At 47.1% G+C, this 16,229-nt stretch overlaps 1 protein-coding gene across 4 annotated transcripts in view; it reads left to right on the top strand.

Annotated features, from left to right (window-relative positions):
* LINGO1 (leucine rich repeat and Ig domain containing 1) overlaps positions 1–16,229 on the top strand; it is an 827,164-nt gene that overhangs the window by 552,345 nt on the left and 258,590 nt on the right. For all 4 annotated transcript variants that reach the window (XM_053272886.1, XM_053272887.1, XM_053272888.1 and 1 more), the window contains one exon: positions 9,062–9,147. The gene's annotated coding sequence lies outside the window, so the exon portion shown is untranslated. The remainder of the gene's footprint in view (positions 1–9,061; positions 9,148–16,229) is intronic.

Here is a 16,229-nt window from a genome sequence, read left to right as displayed (position 1 = left end):
TAGTCCAGCATCCTGTTTCACATAGCAGCTCACCAGATGCCTCTGGGAAGCCCATAGACAAGAGATGAAGTCCTCTCTCCTACTGCTATTCCCCCTGCGACTGGTATTTAGAGGCATCTTGCCTCTGAGGCTGGAGGTGGCCAAAGTCCTCAGATTATTTGCTGTTGATAATAAGCCCCCAGACTAGTAGCCATCAGATCATGCAATCCAAAGGGAGAAGTGTATGGAGAGGGGGCAGGTTCAATGCCAAGAGGATCCTTTTACCTCAGAGCTTGCCTTCCTAGACGTTGGTTGTAGGGATGGGCACAGAACCAGGTGGGGGTGGTTTGAAGGCAGGGGGTCACGTCATGCATGTCGCACATGCTGCACCCGCCAGGTATGTGCATGCCCGCGACATGCATGCACCCGTGCCCGGTGAACACAGGCGCGTCAGATACTTCCAGTTACTTCCGGTAAAGGGGGCAATGGGGCAGCAGGGTGGTACGTTGTCACCCTGATGGACTTTAAGAAAATGTAGTGCCAGTGGGGAGAAAGCGGTGGGAGGGGTAAGTGCACCGTCCCCTGCCCTTAAAGTTGTACCCTCCACCTTTGAACTTGCAGAATTGCCCACCATTCAAACCGGTTTGGAGGCCCATAAAAGGCCTCCGAACTGGTTTTGTGCACACCCCTACCTGGTTGAGCTGGATTGGCCCTTGGGGTCAGCTGACTGAGTGTTGGGTCAGTGGTAGGAATATAGGAAGTTGCCTCATCCTGAAGCAGATCCTTGTTCCAACTAGCTCAGTACTGGCTTCCTTCACTGGCAGCAGCTCTCCACATTTCACGGCAGGAGTCACTCCCAGCCAGGGGGTGAATCTGGGACTCTCTGCAGGCAAGCATGCAAATTTTCTTCCACTGAGCTCTGGCTCCATGCCCTAAGGGGAGTATCTTACAGTGTGCACATCTGTTCACCCATCCAAATGAAAACCAAGGTGGACCCTGCTTTGCAAAGCCAACAAACCCAAGTCCTTCTCAGTGACCCCTTTCGAGTAGCAGAATCAGTTCAGCCTGAAGAAGAGACAACTAAGGGGAGAAAGGGCTGCGGCATATAAGAAGGGAGCAGGCATATTCTTCTCTGTTGCTCCTGAGAGTAGGGGCAAAACCAGTGGATTGAAATGACAAGGAAGCAGATTCAGACTAGACATGAGAATGATTTTCCTAACTGTAAGAGATGCTCAACAGTTAAACAGTCCGCCTCATCCAATGATGGACCTCCTTCACGGGAGGTTTTCCAACAGAGGCTGGATGGCCATCTGCCAGGGATTCTGTAGAGGCTCCTGCCCTGAGCATGGGAGCTGGACTAAAAGATCTGCAAGATCCCTTCCAGTTCTGACATTCTATGATCCTCTGAAAAGCCTCTGAGCAGTCACAGAGTGCATGAAGCTCACTGCTGAGTTTCTAGACAAACCTGAGCCCCACTGCATCTTTCCCTAGGTCGGGTAAAGTGTGCCTTCAAGTCGGTGTCGACTTCTGGTGCCCATAGAGCCCTGTAGTTTTTCTTTGGCAGAATACAGGAGGGGCTTACCATTGCCATCTCCCATGCAGTATGCGATGATGCCTTTCAGCATCTTTCCTATATCGCTGTTGCCTGATATAAGTGCTTCCCATAGTCTGGGAAACATACCAGTGGGAATTCAAACTGGCAGCCTAATGCTTCCTAAGCAAGTAATTTCCCACTGTGCCATTAGGTGGCTCCTAGGAGCTATTAATTAGTACATTTCTATCCTGCCTTTCTTCATAGGACACAAGGCAGCATATATGGGGAAGGCTGCCACCCAGGCAGTAGCCAGTTCCAGACTTGCTTAACTTCAGCATGATTGCTGTTATCTTGTGCCTACAGATTAGAGATGTGCATGAAACAATTTTTTTTGCTTCATTTTGAGTTTAAATTGAATCCCCAAAAATTCATTTTTAATTTGACTGAAATTAGAATCTGGTCTGAAAATCTGATTCAAATTCAAATCAAATTCAAATCAATTTGACCTTGCTTTGATGCCTTTTTTAACCAATCAGGTGGCCTGGATGGTTTTTTAAAGTGCCAAACGGAGCTTGAATCAAATTCAAATCTAATTTCAAAAATTCAATTCAAATTTGAAGCAAATTGCCCTTTTAAGGGGCAATTCAATTCAAATTCAAATCACCTGAATCACCAAATCCGAGTCAAATAGATATGAATCAGTTTGCACATCCCTACAGCGGACCATGCCCTAGGACAGCCACTAACACTAGATGCATCTTGCCTCTCAGTCTCCCAGATGGACTGGAGGATTTGAATCCATATTCCCGCAGGCCCAATAATGTTCCAAGGACGCCTGTACTACCTAGGACACTCCATGCCAACTAAATGCTTCTGCATATCCTGCAGCATTTCCTCTTTATTGCTTTCTGCAATGGAGTGCTTTTCGGTCTCAAGTTTTGATTGTTAATTTTGCATTATTGCATGATGGTGCTTATTGATGCCCTGGGAAATGTTCTAAAGGAAGAGAGAAGGGGCTCAGCAGGTAATTGTTGCAAAGCACTTCCTGTCCCATAAGCTCTTAAGAGAGGCCATTGTTTGTTTAAGTGTACTCACGGAGGACCGAGAAAGGATGGCCCTACTAAAACACTGCCAGTCAAGAGGTTGCCCCTCTCTCGGGAAGCTATTTTGCACATTAGCTACGGGACAGAGGACCTTTCCAGGGCTGTTGCCTGGATTGTCTTTCATGGGGGAAGGTCCATAAATGGCATAAGGACAGGCATCTACAAATCCACTTGCCAGCAGCGAGTGCTCCCAGATCCCTGGCGAGCAGGACACCCAGCACCACACAGATTATCTCATCAGAGCAGTAAGGAGATGGTGATGTAGCTCAGTGGTAGAACACCTGATTTGCATACAGACGGTCCCAGGTTCAATCCTTGGCAGCATCTCCAGGTAGGGCTGAGAGAGACTCCTGCCTGAAACCATGGAGAGCCACTTCCAGACAGCGTAGGCAATACCGAGCTAGATGGACCAAGTTGCCTGACTCAGTATGATGCAGCTTCCATGTTCCTATGAGATAGCAGAACTAGCTAGTAGGGATGTGCAACAGGTTCGATGTCGAACCGATTTGGTTCAACTGTTCCGGGTCAAACTGAACAACCCCCTGCTTGGTCCGACCCCCGACCATCCAAGGTGGCAGGGGAGGGCGCGGAGGTTCCTCCTCCCCATCAGCCTCCCTTATTTCAGAAATTGGCCATTTGGCTGCTCTTCAGCTGGTTTTTGGCCTTTCCCCCCTCAGCGCAGTGGCCATTTGGAGGCCATCACACCTGTGCAATAGGCCTCTTCATGGCCTGGGTCATGAATTAAGGGAGGCCAGCAGCAGGAGGAGGAACCTCACCAGACACCACTACCACCTCGGACAACACCCCCAAAGGGAGCAAGTGTAAATCTATCTATATATATATATATATAAAAGAACAACTCACAACCCCCCTGGACCAAACCTAACTGGGGGGCAGTCAAGGGGGTCATGGACCAAACAGGCCTAGTCCAGTTCGAACCAAATCAGACCAGCCAGTTCCATGCACACCCCTACTAGCTAGCACAACAACCTTGCACTACATGTTTGCACAAGTGCAGTGTTAACCTTGATTGTGTTCATTGTGTCCAGAGTCACCAACACCTCCAGGACTATATCCACAGGTGGCTATGAAGAAGGTGAGGAGGGGGCAGTTTTCATCCTGCCTTTCTGCCCATCAGAGATTCCCAAAGCAGCCAATAGGAACAGCAAACAAAGAAATAAACAGATCAAAACTAGAGTCGAGCCTGAGTAGTGGTGGGTAAAGCCATCTTAGAGAGAGGCAAGGGTCCATGAGGTCAGCTGTTGCTCAGTCTGTCTTCACCATCTGTAATATTTGCTTCTCCAAATAAGCTTATGCTTGGGAAGTAGGGCTGGACTGAAGATAGCCTCACTAACACCCTTTAATCACCTTGTAAAGAGGGTTGGGAAAGAATGGTAAATTAGAAGGGACACTTCTCATTGTTTCAGTGCACATTAGTGGATGAAATTAAGGTCCCGTCCCGTCCCCCCCCCCAAGTGCTACCTGTTGGTAGGTACGCTACATGTGTGAGCACTGTAAGATATTCCCCTTAGGGGATGGGGCCGCTCTGGGAAGAGCATCTGCATGCTTACATGCAGAAGCATAGGGAGGCTGGCGCGGCCCCGTTTGAAAGGGAGATTGGCCCTCAATGCATTGCCTTTCCGGCTACACTGCCAATGCAGTCAGTGTGGGCTGACTTTGGTTCCAAACAGAGCCGCACAGCACTGTTTGGGGCTGAAATAATCCTCCCCCCCCCATCGGACATCAGATGCAGGGTTTGTGTCTGGGGTTGTGCTTGTGCCCCCGATTGTTGGTGGCCCAGGTTCTTTGAACCCATTTGCCCAATAGTGGCTGCGCCCCTGCTTACATGCAGAAGGCTCCAAGTTCCCTCCCTGTCATAGGACTGAGAGAGACTCCTGCCTGCAACCTTGGAGAAGCTGCTGCCAGTCTGTGTAGCCAATGCCAGTGGTCTGATCAAGGCAGCTTCCTATGTTCCTAGACACCCTCTATGCTTATAAATGAAAAGGCTATTTCACAATGAATGAATGCAACATAAATCAGATATGGTGGAGCCTTCATCAATGAGCAAGGGGTGCAAGCCAATTCTGAGAGTCTCAGTTGGTACAAGGAATGGAATATTATAAACAAGTCTCCATTTTCTTCTATGTAATACTGGAGCGTGTGGAGGTGCAAGCAACAGTCCAGATTGTGGTTACAGCTGTACTTCATGCTCACACTTCCTTGACGTACATTGCCTAGAAATGTGTATTTTTGGTACATTATATTCTGGTTGTGCTCCTTTTATACTTACATAACATAATCTTTGGAGTGTTCTGTTGTGGGTGTGTGGTGTGATGAGAACCCCTCCACCTCACCACCAAGTTTTTTTGGATTTTTATCTTTGTTTTTCCCCTGGATCTTGCATTACTTATTTCTGTCAATTTCTTTCCTGCCTTTCTACTCCTCGGGGCAACTCAGACTTGGACCATGATTAAGATCATAAATGCAAATGAACAAAACAGACCACCAAAAACAAACAAACAAAAAACCCAGCAGTTAGATTGTTGCTGCTGTTTCACATTTTAGCCAAAAACAGAAGGAAATAGAAGTTGGTTGCTCGCAGTCTGAACACCGAGGGCATGTCCTCACACATTCGCAAAGCCTCTGCACAGACAGGGGTGCTCATTCACAATTTACCGTGGAGGGTACCAACGAGGTCACAATGTTGAGGCTGCTGCAGTAGGCCTCAGATCAGGGCAGAGTGGAGGTTCAAGCAGGACTCTTGATGAAGGCAGATACTGGGCTGCAGCAGGGTCTGGAATCTGGTAGTGGGTGGAGACAGGCTGCAGGAGAAGACAGGGAGCACAAGCTGTGGCTTGAGGATCTCTACTACTGACTGGGTTCAGAAGCTAAAGTGGGAGCTGGCGACTAGTCCAGCAAGAGAGCTGTTGTTCCAGCAATGAGCAGGCTAGATTGAGCGGTGTAGAAAGTTGAGGCTTGAAGTGCAGTGCTTGATAAGGCTATTCATATGCGCGGAGGAAACTGGGCTAAGGGAACCCGGCCTGGTTTCCCCTACATGTGTTAACTGCTGGGAGCTGAGCGGCTCCCAGTAGTTAGCCCACTTAATTGCACCCCCTTAATTGAGCTTAGTGGAGCAAGCGCTCTGCTAACCTGATTTAGTTGATTGTGAATTGCCACAGTGCAGCTCTGTGCCATGGAGACTTGTGAGTAGACCCCCGACCGGGGCTTTCACTCTGCCTTCACTCTGATTTGGCTTCATGTCAGTGCCATATAATTACATCTTTATTACATCAGAGAGCATTGCCCTCACTCAGATTCAGATTCATGCTGATATCATGGTGTTGCTATGACATCAGAAAGCATTGCTGTCACTTTGATGCCAATGCCACATCGTTATGAGATGTTGATATGACATCAGAAAACATTGCCTTGCCCTCACTCTGATCTGGCTTCATGCCACAGCCACATCATTGCGTGACATTGCTATGAAACAGATTGAGGGCAGTGTTTCCTGCAGCCTTGTGACAAAGAAAAATGGCACACATCAGAACTGCAAATGTGATCACCATTGATCAGAAGCCCACCCCCTGCACTCACTCCTATTTACAACCCTGCCCCCCAACTTTGCATCTTATGAGCACTGAAAGAGCATGACATTCAACTCTCATAGTATTATTCTAGCCCACTTTTTGAAGAGTTCGCCCCCCAGCCAGGAACTGAAGTGGCCCAATGGAAGTGCTGGTTGCTAAGGCTAGAACTGTTTGTCACCTGTGAAACAAGTCTCCAAGCTGGTGCCATCTGTCTGGGAATTGGACTTGGCATATTCTCTGGGTGCCAAGAAGGTTCTGTCAAGCTGTGTTTCCATTTATACTTCTTCCCTCCCTCCCTCCCTCCCTCTTTTCCTTCCCATACATATATAATTACATAAAGCCTGCCATTTATGTTGACAGTAAATCCAAACCCGATGCCATCTTGGCTCCTCCCCTCATAGCAGTCAATCTGCAATGACAGCATTGCCTTGTTACTGCAAAGGCAGTGCCAAGAACCTATGCACGAAGTCCAGGACTTGGCCTCTCCCAACAGTGGCTGGTGCGGGCACTGCCAGGGAGGGGGCAGAAAGAGGCACATTTAAGGGTAAATTAGTAGGTGTTTATCTCCATACCCCTGCACCTGAAGGTTCTCACCAGCAGCAGTGTGCCGCCCAGCACCCGCTGAGGCGGAGGATCGGCTCTACCACTCAGGTGGTGGAGGCCATTTGCATAGCCAGCAAATGGCCTTCATGCATGTGGTCAATCCACCATTGCAGAGGGTGCTGGGTGGTGCACTGCTGCTGGTAACAGCTTTCAGGTGCAGCGGTACTGGAGGTAAGCACTTACTAATTTACACTTAAAGGTTTCTCCTGCCCCCTGGTGGCACCCACACCAGCCACCAATGGCCTCTCCTCTGCTTCCATAACTGGAGCTTCAGGTTACACATTTGGCAGCTGAAGCACTTCACTTGTGTTCTACAAGAAGCATGTGCGAGTGAAGGATCATGACCAGTATGCTGCAAGGCATTGGGAATTAAGGTTGCAACACAAGCTGAAATGTTCATTTAGGTGAAGGACTAAACCATGTGGAGACTGTAAGACATACCTGCAAATGCCACTAATGGTCAGAGAATTCTGATCTGAATTCTTCCTCACTGTCCTGAAAGTCCTTCATTTTCACATATGAGCCGTATGCCCCAACTGTCTCTGTTTATCAAGATAATTCCCTGTTTTCTGGTATTTGTCCATCTTCAACCACTGCCCCTGTTCCTTCTTCTTCTTGCCACTTGGCGTTGCCTTGTTATAATGTTGCTCCCCTCATATGATCCCCAAACAATCCTTTTTGCCTATATAACAAAAGATGTATTAAATGGTTATTTATCAATGGTCTATCGATGGCTAATAGTTGGAGGGCTATAGGCCATCTCCAGCCTCAAAGGTAGGATGCCTCTGAGTACCAGTTGCAGGGGAGTAACAGCAGGAGGGAGGGCATGCCCTCAACTCCTGCTTGTAGGCTTCCAGTGGCATCTGGTGGGCCACTGTGAGAAACAGGATGCTGGACTAGATGGGCCTCCTTGGGCCTGATCCAGCAGGGCTGCTCTTATGTTCTTAACTTCTGTTATTTGCCTTTTGTAGTACCTATGCTTTAAATCACACAAGCATGGTGCGGTGGCAGGGGGCGGGGATCAACTGCACCAACTAAACTAAACTGAACTGGCTCCATCAGATTTGGAACATTGTATTTTTAATTATGTTACTTTATCATAAAAATGCTAAAGATGATACAGTAGACAAATCTATAAATCAGCGGGTTCTGTTTATCAATTATGACGATAATAAAGTTAAAGTATCAGATTCACTCTTGCTGTTCTCCATGATCTAAAGTATGCTTTAAAAAAATTTCTTCTAGAAATATATGATGCTCCCCTCGCTCATGACTTTTGTAAATATTTTTGATATAAAATAGATTATTTTAAAAATGTCGCTCTCTAAGCTAGGGTGGCCATGGCATTGATTGCAATAAGCTGTTGGATGGGGTGGCATAAAAATGTAATAAATAGATATTTTTAAAAGACCCCAAAGTCAGGACTTTGAGGTTGGAAGTGAGGTTGGAAACTTGCGGTTATGATACGACAAGGTGGGAAGACCCCATTGCCCAGATTTTAGGTGGCTCCAGTCTGCCAAAACTCCCCACACCAAAGGAACTTGGGAAGTTGAATCCACCACCTCTCCATTGATGATGATGATGATGATGATGATATTTTATTTGTGATTTTGTTTATTAAAGAAATTGGTTTGCTGCCATTCTTCACATATTAATTCATGGTGGCTTACAACAAAATTCTTCAAATAAACACAACAGTCTTTACAATCATACAAACGCACGCTAAAAGACGATTGTTAAAACAGGGCAGTCAGAGAGAAGTATGAATATATAGTAGTTAGCAGGGAGGCTATTTGCAATAAGAAAATTTTCAACTTTCATTCAAAAATAAACCGGAAGGGGCAAGCCTAAGATCAAGGGGTTGGGAGTTCCACCGGACCAGGGCCCACCACTGAGAACACTTGCCTGTGTGTCACCAACCATCATGCTTTAGAAAGTGGTGGGATAGGAATATGGTGGGAAAGTGCACAGGAGAGCCTCTCTATATGATCTCATGGGCTGGGCAAAAGTATGTGGGAGTATAATTCCCATCTCTTGTTTCATACATCTTCCCCAAGCAATCCTGGTCACTGTATATCATTCTGTATCACTTTAATGACAGTTTTCTGGTACTAACCTGAGTGAAAATGGCATGAGGTCTATTTTGATTTGGGTGAAGAAATGCCACTAGACAACTTGCTTAAACCTTTCTGATGGCCTCCCTTTAATAAAAGCTCCAGAAAGCTCTAAATGATATGTGATTTTCTCCTCAGTGCATGATCGGGAAGGAAAGGTGAGGATAACACCCACTGCACCCCTTAAAGCCAATCAGCCCACATCCTGACGCCATCTGACCTGGGTAAGTGAATATTCTTTTAACAGCAAATGTACTAGCAAATTTACCTAGAAAATTCAAAGGCATGCAACTGATTCATGACATTGAACTGTCTGTATTTCTTAAAGCAAGAATGTTACATCTATGCAATATAAACTATGCAGGTTTTGCTGATGTCATAATCTCCAATTGGTTTCCAAAGCTACGACACACAGAAATAGAGAATAAACAGTGTCTTTGTTCAAGTCATAGGATTCTGGATACCACTGATTTCTGGACTGCACGTGCATGGGTGAGGAGGGTCGTATTTTGGGATTCGCATAAAAATGTAACATAGTAAACCAACACTTCAGGAAGAGGGCTATTCTAAATAGGAATGTGCAGAATGTTCCAAGCTTGGAACCTCCTCATTCGAAACGGGCCAATACGAGTGTTCCATTCTGAAACCGGACGCCTTTCAAATGAAGGGCTCGTTCAATCAGAGCAACTGGTTCGACTGGTTGTTCTGACAGAACTTTCTGGGCATTTCCACAAAACGCAAATTCCCGGAACATTGTTCCAACGGTTGGTCCAACAGAATGAGCCGTTGATTTGAAGGGTGTTCCATTTTGGAATGGAACACTCACATCGGCCGGTTTCAAGTGTCAACGTTCCGAGCTCAGAACATGCCGCACATTCCTAATTCTAAACCTCTCTATCTGTTGTAATCATTCAATACATGCATATTTTTTGTTACATGGCAGTATATTCAAAATTGGACAACCTTCTATCTATCTGCAGTAGCACTCTTTGGGATATGGTCATCTCCTTCTGCATAATGGAGCCCTGATCTACACAAACAATAGAATCCCAAAGTTGTAAAATGGCCTGCATCACTTTAGGACTCAACTCAGTTCAATTCAATGTCATGTATTGTGGTCAGTGACCAACCATAAAAAAAGCATCAAAATATCAGAACTTGCAACACAAATAGCATAACCTCGTATAACAATAAAACCAGACTCCCTGACAGCATACAAAATCATCATCTAGTATACATACATCAGTTCATTTTAGGTATTTTCCTTTTAATTATCCTTATTAATTAACTGTTTCCATATACTATGAGCTGTGGAGCAAAATCCAGCAACATTATTTGTTTGGCATATTAATGGCAACATTATTTGAAATGTTTACATCCTGACCGGAGAGTAAAAACCAAGTATAAAACTCAAGCAACCTGCCTGGAAAAATCTTTAAAATAACTAAAACTAAAATAACTAAAAAATAACTAGCTTCTGGCGGATATCATTATAAAAGAAGCTAAGGAGTACATAAGTTACTCTTTCTATCTCCTGCCCCTTACATGGACACACTTGTTTGGAAAATGGAATCTTTTTGTAATGACCCTCCAGCAAAGTTGAAGGGAGTGTATTAAAGTGTCATGGTAAACACTCTATGCTGCTTCAGTGTCACTAAGTTGGTTACATAATTAGCTGGAATGTCAAACGTTTGTATGCGGCTGTGAATTTTTTAAAGAAAATAACATCACAGAGACAGGACTGGGTTAGACCTTTTCTCTGGGATTTTCTGCTATGGTAAGCCCTGGCTGCAGTATTTTCTATTCTATCACCTCATTCTGTGAAGTGTGTAGAGTGAGCTATGTATGTAAGCTCTGAGATAAATGGGGAAGCTTACGTTTCATCTTTCAGGATTCAATCAAGATGCCCAAAATTAACATTTGCAGTGTAAGTAGGAAATGTTTTTTTCCCATATATAATTGGAGTGGAACTTTGCCAGTTTTGTTCTGGATGTCCGATGATTGCAAGAAGTGTCACTCAAGCAACCCCAACTTCTGCTGATTAATCAAGGCTTCATTTTGCTTCCAAGCATGCAAAGATAACTCGCTTTCTTGCAGATTTAGAAGCTTGCTGGGGGCTTACCGTTCAAAAAGAGACCCAAGTCAAGCAGATGAATTCTTGAAGGATGCACATGTGAGAAGATGATCACTAGATGAAAAGGCTCGTGGCCTTCTTCTAACTGTAAAACCTCTGTTACATTTATCTAACTACATCATAGGGGGCTTCTGCCTCATGGTGGGAGCTCCAGAAATCTGAACTAGAAACGCATGACAGAGCTGCTTCCTTTGGACTGACTGAGAAAGAGGGGGGCCTCTGCATTGGGGTAACCCTACAGCATATAGTTTCGAGGCTGTAGACAACTAATGCCTTCTCTAGGGTCACCCCCAGGCTCTGAAACGCACTCCTAAATGAAATCAGAACCTCAACTCTGGTTGTTTATAAGCATCTCTTGAAGACACACCTGTTTTATCAGGTGTTTAGTTTATAAGGTTTAAAAGTATTTTAATTTGTAGTATATGATTTAACGGTTGTATTTTATATGGGGTGGTATATAAATGCAATAGATAGCCTGGCAGACTACTAGGGATGTGCCCGAATTTTTTCGGGTAGCCATGGGTGGAGGGCAGGAGGGAGAGCGGTAGCTTTAAGGACGAGGCACAAAGGTCCTTACCTGCCCCTCCATTGCCTTGCTGCTGTTCTGGTTGTGGCACTGGCTTCTTCCCGAAAAGGCTGATCGTGGCTGTGTCATGGAGGTGGTAGTACACACATGGCCGCCGCACGCCCCCTGCCAAAACGTTTTGCATGTGGCCTCCCGAATTGCGTTAACGCCTCTCTAATGAGGGGCCAAAATGATTCAGGCACATCCCACCAGAGGACATAGGGTTGTGGACAGACTGCACCACAATAATATATGGCATTTCCATCCGGCATGCATTCTACCCCCATGATTCTCCTGTGGTCGCACAAGTTCTGCAAGGTATTCTAAAGTTTGTACATTCCTCTTTCATCAAAGCAGATGTTAGCCTGGGGAAGGACAGATCTCTTGCTCATTCCTTGCTACCCTTAATGGACTTCTCCTTGGAGGGACCCTTTGATGAAGGGGGTGTTGGGAGGGAGGCCCAAAGGACACCACTGGGTTGTGTCAGATGTCTCTGCTCCAGGATGATGCTGAGCCTCTTCTTTCTCCGGCACACTCTCTCTCTCTCCAGGACAGTCGAAAGAAAGAAGAGCAGGTTGCTGCTTGTACCGTACATACAAAATCCTAGACTAAAATCTGTGAACTGTCAGTTTGATGTAGGCAGTGCGTGAGACAGCAAACATCAGAGCCGACTGGGCCTAGGCAATTTCCCAGCACGACAGCCCTCCGGAGGGAACAAAGGGATCTTTCAATGCAGAACAAAATTTAGTTCCTTAATGAAAAACATCAGGATGATTCAAGCGTTGCTTCTGCGGCGAGTCGGGGCTAAGGCTGGGGAGTCACACTGGAGCCATGCTAATCTGGTTTGTGTCAGCAAATGGCACTGTGCTCTCTGGCACTGTCGGAGGAGGGGGGAGGTTATTAGGGCTCTCTGTGAGCCTGAGAATGCCCTGCGCCAAGCTTCTTTCCAAAGGGCATCTTAGAGCTGATCTGGGGTCTGAATGGAAGGAAGTGTCCAAGCTCTATACCTGTCTGGAGCGGGGGGAGATGGAATGCTGAACAATGAGCCAGGAAAAGGGCTGCCATATGGAAAAGAGGGCAGGTCTCCGTACCTTTAAGAGCTGCACAGAAGAGGAAATTTCAACAGGTGCAGCTTGTCATGCAAGGGGAAGAAAAGCTGCACCTGCTGAAATTCCCTTTTATATGGCGCAGCAGGAAATGACTTGACTAGCAAGCCGGAGGTTGCCGGTTCAAATCCCTGCTGGTATGTTTCCCAGCCTTATGGGAAACCTCTAAATCGGGCAGCAGTGATATAGGAAGATGCTGAAAGGCATCATCTCATGCTGTGCGGGAGATGGCAATGGTAAACCCCTTCTGTATGCTACCAAAGACAACCACATGGTCGCTAGGAGTTGACACCGACTTGACGGTACTCTTTACCTTTAATTAAAGGTACAGGAGACCTGTCCTTTTCCTCCATAAGGGCAGCAGCCCTGACCAGGAACCTCTCTCAAACATGACACGTTGCTTTTGACCCTTGCACATGTCAGTTCAAATGTTCTCTCAGGACCTGATCTACCACATGCAAGTAATGGAAAGGCTGGCTTCTGTTTTGCCATGCCTACACATCCAATGGATGGGGCTGGGAATAAGGGAGAAACTGGAGAGGAGAGGAGAGGAGAACTGGTCTTGTGGTAGCAAGCATGACTTGTCCCCTTAGCTGAGCAGGGTCTACCCTGGTTGCATATGAATGGGAGACTAGAAGTGTGAGCACTGTAAGATCTTCCCCTCAGGGGATGGAGCTGCTCTGGGAAGAGCAGAAGGTTCCAAGTTCCCTCCCTGGCAGCATCTCCAAGATAGAGTTGAGAGAGACTCCTGCCTGCAACCTCGGAGAAGCTGCTGCCAGTCTGTGAAGACAATACTGTGCTAGATAGACCAATGGTCTGACTCAGTATATGGCAGCTTCCTATGTTCTAAACTGCAGAGCTATCCTGCACAGTTCTTTCTGCAACACTGGTAACACTACAAACCCAGCCACTTCCCATTTTGCTAACTCTCACAGTCTTTCCGATTTTTGCATGTCCTGCTTTTCTCTAGGGGTGTGCACCCAAACTGAATAACATGCTCTTCCACGCCCGCATAAGTGGCAGCCAGTGTGGGCACTGCTGGAGGGTTGGCGAGAGGAACCGTTAAGCATAAATGGGTAGGTGCTTACCTCTGCTCCAGCTGCACCTCCAGGCTGCTCCTTGCACCAGCATGCTGCCCAGCACTCCCTGTGGAGGGGGATCAGCCCCACCACTCACCTGGCCACCATGGAGGATCAGCTCTGCTTTAGCCAGGTGAATGGGGGAGCCAATCCCCCACAGCAGGGAGTGCTGGCAGGGGAGACACCTTGATCATGAAGGACGTTTTCCCAGGGTGAGGCTCATCCACTGGTGACCCCTGTGATTTCCCCAAATGTGGGAAACTCAACGGCATAATTAATTAGCTCAGGAAGCTACTCAGAGCCGCTTGGAGGTGTGGCCGGAGCAGGGGTAAGCACCTACTAATTTATTCTTAAAGGTGCCTCTCGCCACCCCCACTATCCCAGTTGCACCCCAACCAACCACTACTGGCCCGCATCATCTAAGGGTCCCACCGCCTCCCTGGCAGGTATTCTGCTTCTGCTGTGGTTAAAGATGTTCTTGTTCTTCCCCTTGACACTTCTAGCAATATGCTCCTCAAACGCTCTTGTTGCATCCTTCATTGTATTCACACCTCGACTGCTGGAACTGTTTGAAATGGGAACGTTGGAAATGGAAATGTTGCCCAGGGGTGCAATCGTGCCATCCCACAAATCTCCCATTTGTACTGCCGCTACCTGAACTGCTTGTGCTAGCTCAATGATCTTCACTATTTTTCAAGCGGGGGCCACTTGGGCAAAAATCCTCCAATGGGAGATCCATTGCCCACTGTGCTGACCTCCACACAGTGGCAGAGCCCCCTCTTAGGAGCTCTAGGAGGTCAGCACTGGGGAAGGCTGCACTTCCCAGCACTCCGCGCGTGCCTTCCAAGATGATGCTGGGGCTCAAGAGGGCTCCGTTTCCCTTAAAGGGGCAAAACGCAGCCCTGCGCATTGGGAATGGTCATCTCCTCATGGTGCCAGTGGGACTGTGCAGAGTATTCCATTTTGGCTGAAGCTTCCCATGGGGCCAATAAACAATTAGTCAGGGATCTGCATTTAGGGCTGATGGTAGGGATATGCAAACAGGTTTGACATTGAACACGTTCAACATCGAACAAGTTCGGTTCAACTGTTTGGGGTTGAACCGAACAACCACCTGTTTGGACTGGCCACAGACCAAACCCCCTGGGGGTTCACGGGTTTTTTTCTTTTCTTTTTCAAAATGGCCACTGCACTGGGGGAGAGGGGCGAAAACTGTCAGAAGAACAGCTGAACGGCTGATTTATGGACTAAGGGAGGCCAGCAGGGGGAGGGGGAACCTCCACAGACACACAAAACACTGCCTCGGACAACTCTCCCAGAGGGGGTAGGTTTTTTTAAATATATATTATTATTATTTTCAAAAGCTCACTAATCCCCCCTCCCGGATTGAACCAAACTGGGGTGTGTGTGTGTGTGTTCGGGAGGATGCCAGACCGAACTTGCCCAGTCCGGTTCAGGTCCAGTTCAGACACAAACCGGACCAGACCAGCTGGTTCCGTGCACACCCCAGCTGATGGGGGCCATCACTGATCTCTGGGCTGTACAATGATGAATTTATTTAGTGCATAAGTGCACTAAAGTCAACCAGTGGCAGCTGGTTGTGGGTGCCTCCTTGGGGGGATGGGCAGAGGCACTTTTAAGAGTAAACTAGTAGGTGCTTACCTCCTGTACCGCTGCACCTGCATACTCTTCCCATAAGCGGTGCGCTGCCCAGCACCTGATGCGGTGGAAGATTGACTCTGCCACTCAGCTGGCCTCCGCATAGGCATAGAGGCCATTTTCTGGCCACACAAATGGCCTCCACCAGCTGAGTGGTGAAGCTCATCCTCTGCCGCGGCAGGTTCTGGTCGGTGATCTGCTACTAGTAAGAGCTTTCAGGTGCGGTGGTGCCAGAGGTAAGCACCTACTAATTTACACTTAAAGGTGCCTCCTGCCACTGCCACCGCACCAGCCGCCACTGATGTCAACCACAAATTGGCTTTGCCTGGGGAACCATAGATCACTAGAGAGCAGGCCCAGATTGGAAATTCCAGTAGAGCAAGCAGCAAGACAGGCCTCTGAGCTATAATATAGCAATCATCATTTAACATCAAATTGGAGGTGAATGTGGAAGGTCCTACACAGGTGAAACAACTGTAGGGATTTTGAGGGAAGCTAACTGAATGTTGGTAAGATTCTCAGTATTTCTCAGCAAGGTTTGGCAACATCTTTAGACCACTTATCATGTAGAACTTACCAATGGTATGCCTCTAGGGAAGAAAAGCACAGAGCCAGGATAGTAGCCCTTGGGTTCTAGTAAGAGCTCCTATCAGTGGTTTAAATCTGTGCCCAGGTAGGCTTATCTTGGAAAAGAAGGCTGCAGTGGTGAGTGGCTACAAACATATTTGGTTGATTTCCTCCAGAATTCTGGAAGAACACTTGT

Source organism: Hemicordylus capensis, chromosome 10 (assembly GCF_027244095.1).
Source record: "Hemicordylus capensis ecotype Gifberg chromosome 10, rHemCap1.1.pri, whole genome shotgun sequence".
Taxonomy (NCBI): Eukaryota; Metazoa; Chordata; class Lepidosauria; order Squamata; family Cordylidae; genus Hemicordylus; species Hemicordylus capensis.
This window is presented reverse-complemented; position numbering and strand designations above follow the sequence as displayed.